The sequence below is a fragment of the Lolium perenne genome, chromosome 2 (genome assembly GCF_019359855.2).
Source record: "Lolium perenne isolate Kyuss_39 chromosome 2, Kyuss_2.0, whole genome shotgun sequence".
In the NCBI taxonomy this organism is placed as follows: domain Eukaryota; kingdom Viridiplantae; phylum Streptophyta; class Magnoliopsida; order Poales; family Poaceae; genus Lolium; species Lolium perenne.
Window position 1 is genome coordinate 161136298 of NC_067245.2, and position 12323 is coordinate 161148620.

Consider the following 12323-nt stretch of genomic DNA (forward strand, 5'->3'; position numbering starts at 1 on the left):
CCTGTTGATTTTGTTGTCTTGGATATTGAATACAATGCATCTTGTCCCATTATATTGGGAAGACCTTTTCTTCGAACTGTTGGTGCTATTATTGATATGAAGGAAGGTAATATAAAATATCAATTTCCTCTCAAGAAAGGTATGGAACACTTCCCTAGAAAGAGAATGAAGGTACCTTTTGATTCTATTATGAGAACAAATTATGATGTTGACACTTCGTCTCTTGATAATACTTGATGCACACTTTCTGCGCCTAGCTGAAAGGCGTTAAAGAAAAGCGCTTATGGGAGACAACCCATGTTTTTACCTACAGTACTTTGTTTTTATTTTGTGTCTGGGAAGTTGTTTACTACTGTAGCAACCTCTCCTTATCTTAGTTTTGTGTTTTGTTGTGCCAAGTTAAGCCGTTGATAGAAAAGTAAGTACTAGATTTGGATTACTGCACAGTTCCAGATTTCTTTGCTGTCACGAATCTGAGTCCACCTCCCTGTAGGTAGCTCAGAAAATTATGCCAATTTACGTGTGTGATCCTCAGATATGTACGCAACTTTCATTAAATTTGAGCATTTTCATTTGAGCAAGTCTGGTGCCATTTTAAAATTCGTCAATACGAACTGTTCTGTTTTGACAGATTCTGCCTTTTATTTCGCATTGCCTCTTTCGCTATGTTGGATGAATTTCTTTGATCCACTAATGTCCAGTAGCATTATGCAATGTCCAGAAGTGTTAAGAATGATTGTGTCACCTCTGAATATGTCAATTTATATTGTGCACTAACCCTCTAATGAGTTGTTTCGAGTTTGGTGTGGAGGAAGTTTTCAAGGGTCAAGAGAGGAGTATGATGCAACATGATCAAGGAGAGTGAAAAGCTCTAAGCTTGGGGATGCACCCGGTGGTTCACCCCTGCATATATCAAGAAGACTCAAGCGTCTAAGCTTGGGGATGCCCAAGGCATCCCCTTCTTCATCGACAACATTATCAGGTTCCTCCCCTGAAACTATATTTTTATTCCATCACATCTTATGTGCTTTTTCTTGGAGCGTCGGTTTGTTTTTGTTTTTTGTTTTGTTTGAATAAAATGGATCCTAGCATTCACTTTATGGGAGAGAGACACGCTCCGCTGTAGCATATGGACAAGTATGTCCTTGGTTTCTACTCATAGTATTCATGGCCAAGTTTCTCTTTCGTTAAATTGTTATATGGTTGGAATTGGAAAATGATACATGTAGTAATTGCTATAATGTCTTGGGTAATGTGATACTTGGCAATTGTTGTGCTCATGTTTAAGCTCTTGCATCATATGCTTTGCACCCATTAATGAAGAAATACATAGAGCATGCTAAAATTTGGTTTGCATATTTGGTTTCTCTAAGGTCTAGATAATTTCTAGTATTGAGTTTGAACAACAAGGAAGACGGTGTAGAGTCTTATAATGTTTTCAATATGTCTTTTATGTGAGTTTTGCTGCACCGGTTCATCCTTGTGTTTGTTTCAAATAAGCCTTGCTAGCCTAAACCTTGTATTGAGAGGGAATACTTCTCATGCATCCAAAATACTTGAGCCAACCACTATGCCATTTGTGTCCACCATACCTACCTATACTACATGGTATTTTTCCGCCATTCCAAAGTAAATTTCTTGAGTGCTCCCTTTAAAATTCCATCATTCACCCTTGCAATATATAGCTCATGGGACAAATAGCTTAAAAACTATTGTGGTATTGAATATGTAATTATGCACTTTATCTCTTATTAAGTTGCTTGTTGTGCGATAACCATGTTCACTGGGGACGCCATCAACTATTCATTGTTGAATTTCATGTGAGTTACTATGCATGTTCGTCTTGTCTGAAGCAAGAGAGATCTACCACCATATGGTTAAGCATGCATATGTTAGAGAAGAACATTGGGCCGCTAACTAAAGCCATGCTCCATGGTGGAAGTTTCAGTTTTGGACAATAATCCTCAAATCTCAAATGAGAAAATTATTAATTGTTGTTATATGCTTATGCATAAAAGAGGAGTCCATTATCTGTTGTCTGTGTTGTCCCGGTATGGATGTCTAAGTTGAAGAATAATCAATAGCGAGAAATCCAATGCGAGCTTTCTCCTTAGACCTTTGTACAGGCGGCATAGAGGTACCCCTTTGTGACACTTGGTAAAAACAATGCATTGTGATGATCCGGTAGTCCAAGCTAAGTAGGACAAGGTGCGGGCACTATTAGTACATTATGCATGAGGCTTGCAACTTATAAGATATAACTTACATGATGCATATGCTTTATTACTACCGTTGACAAAATTGTTTCATGTTTTCAAAATCAAAGCTCTAGCACAAATATAGCAATCGATGCTTTTCCTCTATGGAGGACCATTCTTTTACTTTCAATGTTGAGTCAGTTCACCTATTTCTCTCCACCTCAAGAAGCAAACACTTGTGTGAACTGTGCATTGATTCCTACATACTTGCTTATTGCACTTATTATATTACTCTATGTTGACAATATCCATGAGATATACATGTTACAAGTTGAAAGCAACCGCTGAAACTTAATCTTCCATTGTGTTGCTTCAATGCCTTTACTTTGAATTATTGCTTTATGAGTTAACTCTTATGCAAGACTTATTGATGCTTGTCTTGAAGTGCTATTCATGAAAAGTCTTTGCTATATGATTCACTTGTTTACTCATGTCATATACATTGTTTAGATCGCTGCATTCACTACATATGCTTTACAAATAGTATGATCAAGATTATGATGGCATGTCACTCCAGAAATTATCTGTGTTATCGTTTTACCTGCTCGGGACGAGCAGAACTAAGCTTGGGGATGCTGATACGTCTCCGACGTATCGATAATTTCTTATGTTCCATGCCACATTATTGATGTTATCTACATGTTTTATGCACACTTTATGTCATATTCGTGCATTTTCTGGAACTAACTGATACGTCCAAAACGTATCTACTTTCCCGAACACTTTTGCTATTGTTTTGCCTCTAATTTGTGTGTTTTGGATGCAACTAACACGGACTAACGCTGTTTTCAGCAGAACTGCTCTGGTGTCTCGTTTTTGTGCAGAAATCCAACTTTCGGGAAAAACCTCGGAATTTATGCAGAAGGCCCTATTTTCCCAGGAAACTAACGGAGCCAGAAGGGCAATTGAAGTGGAGGCCCGAGGGCCCCACACCATAGGGCGGCGCGGCCCAGGGGGGGCCCGCACGGCCCTGTGGTGTGGCCCCTTCGGCCGGCCTCCGACGCCCTCCTTCGGACTATTTATCGGCCTCGACCTAAAAACGCACGGGGAGAAGTCGAAGTCGCCAGAAACCCTCCAGAACGCCGCCACATCGCGAAACTCCGTCGCGGGAGCCAGAAGTCTCCGTTCTGGCACTCCGCCGGGACGGGGAATTGGAGGAGATCATCGCCGCCATCACCGCCAACGCCTCTACATCAACCAGCCATGTTTCCCCCATCCATGTGTGAGTAATTCCCCCGCTGTAGGCCGAAGGGGATGGTAGGGATTGGATGAGATTGGTCATGTAATAGCATAAGATTGTTAGGGCATAGTGCCTAGTGTCCGTAGTTGGTACTTTGATGATATTGTTGCAACTTGTTATGCTTCATGCTTGTCACTAGGGCCCGAGTGCCATGATCTCAGATCTGAACATGTTATTGTTTCATCAAGATAATCATTGTTTATGGTCTTACCTATAAGTTGTATACACATGTCGCTGTCCGGAACCGATGGCCCCGAAGTGACAGAAATCGGGACAACCGGAGGGAATGGTAGCGATGTGAGGATCACATGTGTTCACGGAGTGTTAATGCTTTGCTCCGGTACTCTATTAAAAGGAGTACCTTAATATCCAATAGTTTCCCTTGAGGCCCGGCTGCCACCGGGCTGGTAGGACAAAAGATGTTGTGCAAGTTTCTCATTGCGAGCACGCACGACTATATATGGAACACATGCCTATTGATTGCTTTGTACTTGGACACCGTTTTATTATTATCTGCAAATGCCCTGCTATGATTGTTACATGAGTTTCTCTCATCCATGCAACGCCCGTCATCCGTCCCCGTGCCTACAGTATTTTAATCCTGCTTGTTTACTAAAATCACTACTGCTGTCTCTTGTTACTTTCTGCTGCTTTGTTATTTCACTGCTACTGCTATAAACCTGTTACTACTGATAAACCCTTGCGAGCAAGTCTGTTTCCAGGTGCAACTGAATTGACAACTCCGTTGTTAAGGCTTCCAAGTGTTCTTTGTCTCCCCTTGTGTCGAATCAATAAATTGGGTTTTACTTCCCTCGAAGACTGTTGCGATCCCCTATACTTGTGGGTCATCAAGACTATTTTCTGGCGCCGTTGCCGGGGAGCATAGCTTTATTTGGAAGTTCACTTGGATTAATATTGTTCGCTGCAAATTCTCCATCATGGGTAAACCTCGCGATACTAAGATCGCCATATTACCATCCACTACAAGAAAAGGTACAATTCTGAATACCTCTGCTGCTCTTGATTCACCATCTGTGATTGATAAACTTGTTTCACCGCCACATGCTTCGCATGCGGGTACATCTGCTGAATCTGAACACTCTCATAATATTGATAATGTTTCTGCTGTGCTTGATGATAGTGGTTCATTGGGATCTTTTCTAGATGCTACAATTGCTAGGTCTAGACAAATTGAAAATACTGAAACTCCAAATGCTACTACACCTGTTAATTCACCTGAATTTGATTATTTTAGTGATGATCCTGATGAAGATTATGTGGAGCTTAATGATGATTTTATTGAAAAATGCAATGCTACTACTGATGCAAGAAAAATTAAAAAGTTGCTTGCAGAACATGCTGTTAGATATAAACTGTCTCCTGATCCAAAATTTGCCACATCTCCCATAAACATTAAGGATAAAGATTATGATTTTTCTCTTGATCTATCTCATATAGCTATTGTTGAGAAAACACCCTTTTGTGGTACTGAAAAAGAAAGTGCTGTTGAACACATGACTGAGTTATCTACTCTGAGTAGCTTGTTTTCTGATGATGTCAAGATGCGTACTTACTTTGTTGCTAAAATCTTTCCATTCTCATTAAAGGATGACGCTAAAACTTGGTATAATAATTTGCCACCTAATTCTATTAAAAGTCCAAAAGAATTGCTTGATGTTTTCTTCCGCAAATACTTTCCTGCTAGTGCTCAACATATTGCTTTGCAGAGAATTTATAATTTTAATCAGGGAGATGAAGAGAAATTGCCTGAGGCTTGGTCGAGATTCTGCTCTCTTATTAGAGCTCGACCTGAGCATGATTTGGAAAAGCATGATTTACTTGATATATTTTATAGTGGACTAACCATTGAGTCTAGGGCATACACGGATAGTTGTGCTGGTTGTGTTTTCGGAAAAGAACTCAGGGCAATATTTGAAGAATTATTGGCTAAAATAAGCCGGAATCATGATGATTGGACTACGCCTGAACCGACTCCAACTCCAATATTGAAGAAGCGGGGTTTAATTAAATTGAATGATGAAGATATGAGGGAAGCCAAGAAGTCTCTCAAGGAGAAAGGTATTAAATCTGAAGATGTGAACAATCTACCTCCTATTGAAGATATATGTGAGATAATTCCCCCTTCATCCATGATTGAGGTAAACTCCCTTCAACGCTTTACTAGGGAAGATATTCCGTATTCGAAACCTCCTGCACAATGCTTAGATGAGTTTGATAATTATATTGTTAAGCAAGAAAATTTTAATATGAGAGTAGAGAATCATTTAATGGAAAATTCTCAAGCTATTAGTGAATTGCATGATATTGTGGAGAGAACCTCCAATGATGTTAAGATGCTTGTTAAACATTTTCAAATGATTCAAACTCAAATTGATCAACTCACTAAAGTGCAAAATGACTTGTTAGGGAATAATTCTAAAGAGAAACATGCTTATGAAGTAACAACTAGAGGTGGTGTCTCTACCCAGGATCCTCTATATCCTGAAGGGCATCCCAAAAGAGTTGAACAATATTCTCAACGCATTGAACCTAGTGCTCATTCTAGGAAGAAAAAGGAGAAGAAACATAAAAATGTTGTAGAATCCTCTGAACCTGTTAATGATCCTAATAGTATTTCTATTTCTGATGCTGAAACTGAAAGTGGTAATGAACATGATAATGATAATGATAATGATAAGAATGATACTCCTGATAAAGAAGAGGTTGAAGAAGAACCTGAAAAGCATGCTAAAAATAAAAAGTACACTAAAGAAGATTTTATTGCTGAGAAACATGGTAATGAAAGAGAACCTTGGGTGCAAAAGCAAATGCCTTTTCCTGCTAAGAAATTAAAATCAAAGGAAGAAGAACACTATAATAAATTTTGCGATTGGATGAAACCTTTATTCTTGCAAATCCCTTTGACTGATGCTATTAAATTGCCACCTTATTCAAAGTATATGAAAGATATTGTTACTAACAAAAGGAAAATCCCCAATGAGGAAATTTCCACTATGCTTGCTAATTACTCTTTCAATGGCAAAGTTCCGAAGAAGTTGGGCGACCCAGGTATACCTACTATTCCTTGTTCTATTAAGAATAATTATGTTAAAACTGCTCTATGTGACTTGGGAGCCGGTGTTAGTGTTATGCCTTTTTTCTCTTTATAAGAGACTTTACTTAGATAAGTTGATACCTACTGATATATCTTTGCAAATGGCTGATAAATCTACTGCTATTCCTGTTGGTATATGTGAGAATGTTCCTGTTCAAGTTACTACTAACTGCTTAATATTAACTGATTTTGTTGTGTTGGAAATGCCCTGAAGATGATAATATGTCTATTATTCTTGGGAGACCTTTTCTTAACACCGCAGGGGCTGTTATTGATTGCAATAAAGGAAAGGTTACTTTCAATGTTGATGATAGGGAGCATACCGTTTATTTTCCTAAGAAGATTGAGAAAGCGTGTGGAGTTAATACTATTTCTAATGTGAGAACTATCAAAGTGGGAACTATTGATTGTCCTATATATGAGCCTAAGGAAGAATATCAAATTCTCGTGATTGGATCCATATCAATACAATTCAAGGTAACATGATTGATTTGAGGTTTATTTCTTCTTATGCTATGTAAAATTTATTTGGTGACAAGACTTGATCAACCTTGTTAACGGATACTTTTTATATGCATAGAGGAGGTAAACAACATATCTTTCTTCCTCCACTTGCTCTAGTTGCTGTAGCACTTTTAATTTGCAAAGTTCTTTAGTTATTTGAAGATTTCGAAATTTTTCCTGGCCAGTAATAATAAACTAAATACCCAGAAATGTGCGTTTTTCAAAGTTTTCAAAAATTCACAAAATTATACCGTTGGTCCTATTTTTCGACGAGGCACACAGGAGCACCGAGAGGATGACTGTGGGGCACCGGAGGGGCCAGACCACAGGCCGGCGCGGCCAAGGAGGTGGCCGCGCCACCATGTGGTGTGGGTCCCCCTCTGCCCCACTTTGTCATCTCTTTCGCCCGTAACAGTCTCTCTCCCGAAAAACTCGTACCAAGTTCCTCTCACTCGCGTTTTTGCTCCAGAGCTCCGGATTTTTCGATCTCTTTGCTCAGCCCAGATTTCTGTCTGAAATTTGGCACATTTGCTCTTCGGTATGTGACTCCTCCACCCATCCAAGTAGAATTTCGTTTGGTTGAGTATATCTTGAATATTTTGCTGCTGTAGGTAACATGTTTAGTGAGCTTGCATGCTTGTTCTAAGTGGTAGAAACTAGTTTTGATGCATGATTAGTACTCTAGCAAGTTCCTATGGTAGTTTCCCTCAATTATATGTCACCAAATCAAAATTTTTATGTCATTTGTTGAAAATTTCAGAGAAGCTATGAAGAAGTTTAGCTTTGGAGAGTTGTTCAAGAAGGGGACAACCAGCACCGGGAGGCCTTCTAGGGCCGCCACCCGGATTAGGCAATCATATAATGAAGACATCCTCGCGCCTAGCTTCGCGCCTGAAGAGGACAACGGTCCTCCTAATGCTTCTACTTTTCCATGTTATGATTTTCTAAGGAATGCAGGGATACTGGAGGATTTCTTAACCCTTGTCAACAGGGCAGGGTTAACCACTTATATGGGCGATGAAAGGGAGCAATACTACTTGCTCACCAAAATCTTCGTCGAGAGTTTCCAGTTCAACAACAAACACTATGAGCCAATAGTTGCGTTCAGGATTTATGGTAATACTGTGACTATGCCATTGAAGGATTTTTGTTGTGCCTTGGATATTGCCCCTGTAGGTACAACAAGTAGGATTGATGACAACCCCCGGGACTTGCTGGAGCTCTACCGTGGGATCACCGACGATGATTGTCGCACCATTCAGCGGGGCAAGATAAGGAACATTCAACTCCCCGCCATTAAATATTTTGCATACTACATTGCTACTAGCATTCTTGGTAGGGAGAACACTAGTAATATCTCTAGCTACCATCTTGCTTTCCTGAATATTGCACTTACTGGTCAAACCTCCTATCACCTTGGTGCTCTTATTGCTCGCCGCCTGACTACCAGGGGGCCTATTTTTGGAGGAACCATTGCACTGCGCGTTTTAACATATCTTAATCTTCCTATTGATCCTAATGATGTGCCATTGGCCCCTAGGAGACTTGATATTACTGCTATGAAGAGTCATCATTTTGTTACTATTGACTCTACTTTAGATAGTATGGTGTATAGAATGTTGTTTTCTGACGGGGAGGAGAAGGAAATCCCTCTTCCCCAACCTAGTTTGTTGAGTATTGACAGGCAGTCATGGTCGTGCACTAAGGAGGAGGTGGATGAACATTTGAAGATAAGAGACTTCCACCAGCAACATGACTCCGAGGACGTCGGGACCTCCTACGACCACACCGTCACATATCCGGGTGCTTCTTCTAGCACATACCCGGAATACGACCCATCTTCATATTACGGAGACACTACTTCATGGGATCGATGGGATTGAACTCCACTTAGGCCAAAAGCCTAAGCTTGGGGGGAGGTATACTAGCATCACTCATTCTTTGCATATTATGGTTGCTGGATACTTGCACATACTTGTTTTGTTCGTTTGAGTGGTTTTCTAATGAGAGGAAGATGATATTTGGGGAAGTGCTGCCTGAAAACAGATTCTGGAACGTTACCGTAAAAATTGTCAAACATAGCCAGAACGTCATTTTGAGCTGCAAATTTTTGTGCAGGTTCCCCAGGTTGTTATCTAACTTGCATTAGTTGAACACTTTTCGATCTGAGCAACATAAGATTTTTGTAAAAATCGATTTCTGTACTGCTGTCAGGTTTTGGCAGATTTCTGCCATTTCGCTTTTCTGTGTTTCTTTTAGTTTGCTATTTCTTGATTTCGCTTTGTTTCCTTCCCAAAACACAAAAAGACCAAAAATATTTCTGTTATTTCTCTTCACCATTTGTTTGCTTTAGTTTCTTGCATTTGTTTCACTTTATTTGCTATTGCTAGTTTGCTATAAGAAAACCCAAAAAGATTTTGCTTTGTTTGTTTGTTTCCTCTTGTTCTTATTTGCAATTTGAAAACACCAAAAATATTTTCTGTTCTTCTCTGGTTTGTAAAGTTCTTTATGAATTCAATGGTCTTCGGTGGCTGGAGCGTGGTTTTCATTTCATATTATCCAAGCTACACAAGTGAAAAGGCAATAATGACGATCTACGACAATCTGATTGTGGTGAGAGGCTGGTATGAACTCTATTCGCTTTCATTTTTGCACATATACTCATCCATGTGAGCATGCTTAGTTGGTTCGTGTGAGGTATATGTTATTTGAGAAAGTCTAGTAGTTCATGATCTCTCATGTTTAGCTCCAATTTATTAATATGAGTAGCATGTCATGTATATTTGTTTGCATTGTTTTATTCATAAGTAAGTATGGCATTGTGGTATCCTCCTCTGAATAATTCATTTATATCGACTTGGCACATGCTCACGCATGCATATGACTGAACAAAAAGTCAATTAAGCCTCGATGATTTATATTGCTTCAGAGTTCTTGTATCACTTTTATGCCTCCGTTAATTTATTTTGCCGCAAGCATGATTATGACGATTCTTGCTCTCTTGATTTGTCGCTCCCTAGTCTATTGCTAGCCTTCACTTGTACTGAGCGGGAACGCTGCTCGTACTTCCAAACACATGAAAACCAAGTTATTCCAGAGTGTCCACCATAAATACCTATGCATGGCATTTCAAACCATTCCAAGTAAATTTTCATGCGCTACCTTTAAAACCTTCAAAATGCTTCTCAATTTGTGTTTATGTTTCATAGCTCATGAGGAAGTATGTGGTGTTTAGCTTTCAACCTTGTCATTTACTTTTGACGGACTCTCATATGGACTAGTGGCACATCCGCTTATCCAATAATTTTGCAAAAAGAGCTGGCAATGGGATTCCCAGTCCCGAATTAATTAACTTAAATAGACACTCCTCCATGGTTTGTGATTGTTGGACGGCACCCGAAGGATTCGGTTAGCCATGGCTTGTGTAAGCAAAGGTTGGGGGGAGTGTCATCATCATAATAAAACCAAAATAAAAAAGGCACTCCTTCATGGTATGAGATTGTTGGCAGGCACCCGAGGATTCAGTTAGCCATGGTTTGTGAAAGAAAGGTTGGAAGGAGTGCCAAATAAATATGCAATAATTCATGGGAGCCGCTCTTGAAAGTCCGGTTGGCGAGGTAGTTAGTGTACCCATTACCATTCGTTGACAAAAACAAACACCTCTCAAAATAATTTTACTCCTGTCTTTATAAAAATGAAAAGCTCTAGCGCATGTTAATCCCTGCTTCCCTCTGCGAAGGGTCAATCTTTTACTTTTATGTTGTGTCTCCATTATTTCTTTGAGCACTATCTTGAGAGCACAACTGTCATTCTTAGTACAATATGCTTGTCTCAAAATATGATTGATTGTGGTACAACTTTGATGCATTTATCTTTTGACAATCACTACTTCTAGTCTTTCTATGAACTCCAGAGGTGCCCGGGCATTTATGTTTTGCCAACCAAATACAGGCCAGCGAGATACCACTTTATCATACTCTCTTATGAACATTGCAATCTTGCTTATACACATGATTCATGATGCTTCTTATTAATTGTTGGTACCTCTCCATGATTGACATAGCTGTTAGATGATCTTATTTGCATGTATCTCATTATGAACTGCTCGAGTATTAGCCATAGCATGAGAATATATACATCATATGAGCAAATGTGTTCGTGAAAGTTCTTTTATCGCTCAGTTGTTAACTGAATTGCTTGAGGACAAGCAATAAGCTAAGCTTGGGGGGAGTTGATACGTCCAAAACGTATCTACTTTCCCGAACACTTTTGCTATTGTTTTGCCTCTAATTTGTGTGTTTTGGATGCAACTAACACGGACTAACGCTGTTTTCAGCAGAACTGCTCACAGTGTCTCGTTTTTGTGCAGAAATCCAACTTTCGGGAAAAACCTCGGAATTTATGCAGAAGGCCCTATTTTCCCAGGAAACTAACGGAGCCAGAAGGGCAATTGAAGTGGAGGCCCGAGGGCCCCACACCATAGGGCGGCGCGGCCCTGTGGTGTGGCCCCCTCGGCCGGCCTCCGACGCCCTCCTTCGGACTATTTATCGGCCTCGACCTAAAAACGCACGGGGAGAAGTCGAAGTCGCCAGAAACCCTCCAGAACGCCGCCACATCGCGAAACTCCGTCGCGGGAGCCGAAGTCTCCGTTCGGCACTCCGCCGGACGGGGAATTGGAGGAGATCATCGCCGCCATCACCGCCAACGCCTCTACATCAACCAGCCATGTTTCCCCCATCCATGTGTGAGTAATTCTCCCGCTGTAGGCCGAAGGGGATGGTAGGGATTGGATGAGATTGGTCATGTAATAGCATAAGATTGTTAGGGCATAGTGCCTAGTGTCCGTAGTTGGTACTTTGATGATATTGTTGCAACTTGTTATGCTTAATGCTTGTCACTAGGGCCCGAGTGCCATGATCTCAGATCTGAACATGTTATTGTTTCATCAAGATAATCATTGTTTATGGTCTTACCTATAAGTTGTATACACATGTCGCTGTCCGGAACCGATGGCCCCGAAGTGACAGAAATCGGGACAACCGGAGGGAATGGTAGCGATGTGAGGATCACATGTGTTCACGGAGTGTTAATGCTTTGCTCCGGTACTCTATTAAAAGGAGTACCTTAATATCCAGTAGTTTCCCTTGAGGCCCGGCTGCCACCGGCTGGTAGGACAAAAGATGTTGTGCAAGTTTCTCATTGCGAG